This window comes from Mustela nigripes, chromosome X (genome assembly GCF_022355385.1).
Source record: "Mustela nigripes isolate SB6536 chromosome X, MUSNIG.SB6536, whole genome shotgun sequence".
Classification (NCBI taxonomy): domain Eukaryota; kingdom Metazoa; phylum Chordata; class Mammalia; order Carnivora; family Mustelidae; genus Mustela; species Mustela nigripes.
This window is the reverse complement of record NC_081575.1, coordinates 99,777,728-99,778,300: the sequence shown is the minus strand read 5'-3', so window position 1 is coordinate 99,778,300 and position 573 is coordinate 99,777,728. Positions and strand designations below refer to the sequence as shown.

General features: G+C 53.4%; 2 protein-coding genes across 2 annotated transcripts in view; one reads left to right on the top strand and one right to left on the bottom strand.

The window, feature by feature from the left end:
• LOC132007192 (interleukin-1 receptor accessory protein-like 1) overlaps window positions 1-573 on the top strand; it is a 494,275-nt gene that overhangs the window by 91,771 nt on the left and 401,931 nt on the right. The window lies entirely within an intron of this gene.
• Window positions 1-573, bottom strand: part of LOC132007656 (transcription factor SPT20 homolog) — a 5,305-nt gene that overhangs the window by 1,636 nt on the left and 3,096 nt on the right. The window lies entirely within an intron of this gene.

Genomic DNA, 573 nt, shown 5'->3' with positions numbered 1-573 from the left:
ACCGGGGTGGTCAGGGTTCTTTGTGATGGGCTGGTAGTCGACAGCGTAGCTGGAGGAAGCATGCTAATTTGTATCACTTCCGCAGAGGATTTCTGGGAGTTGGCCATGACCGGGGTGGTCAGGGTTCTTTGTGATGGGCTGGTAGTCGACAGCGTGGCTGGAGGAAGCATGCTAATTTGTATCACTTCCGCAGAGGATTTCTGGGAGTTGGCCATGACTGAGGAGGTCAGGGTTCTTTGTGATGAGCCGGTAGTCGACAGGGTGGCTGGAGGAAGCATGCTAAATCGAATGACTTCAGCAGAGGATTTCTGGGAGTTGGCCATGACCTGTGTGGCCAGGGTTCTTTGTGATGAGCTGGTAGTCGACAGGGTGGCTGGTGGAAGCATGCTAACTCGAATCACTTCCGCAGAGGATTTCTGGGAGTTGTCCATGACCAGGGAGGTCAGGGTTCTTTGTGATGAGCTGGTAGTTGACAGTGTGGCTGGAGGAAGCATGCTAATTTGAATCACTTCCGTAGAGGATTTCTGGGAGTTGGCCATGACCTGGGTGGCCAGGGTTCTTTGTGATGAGCCG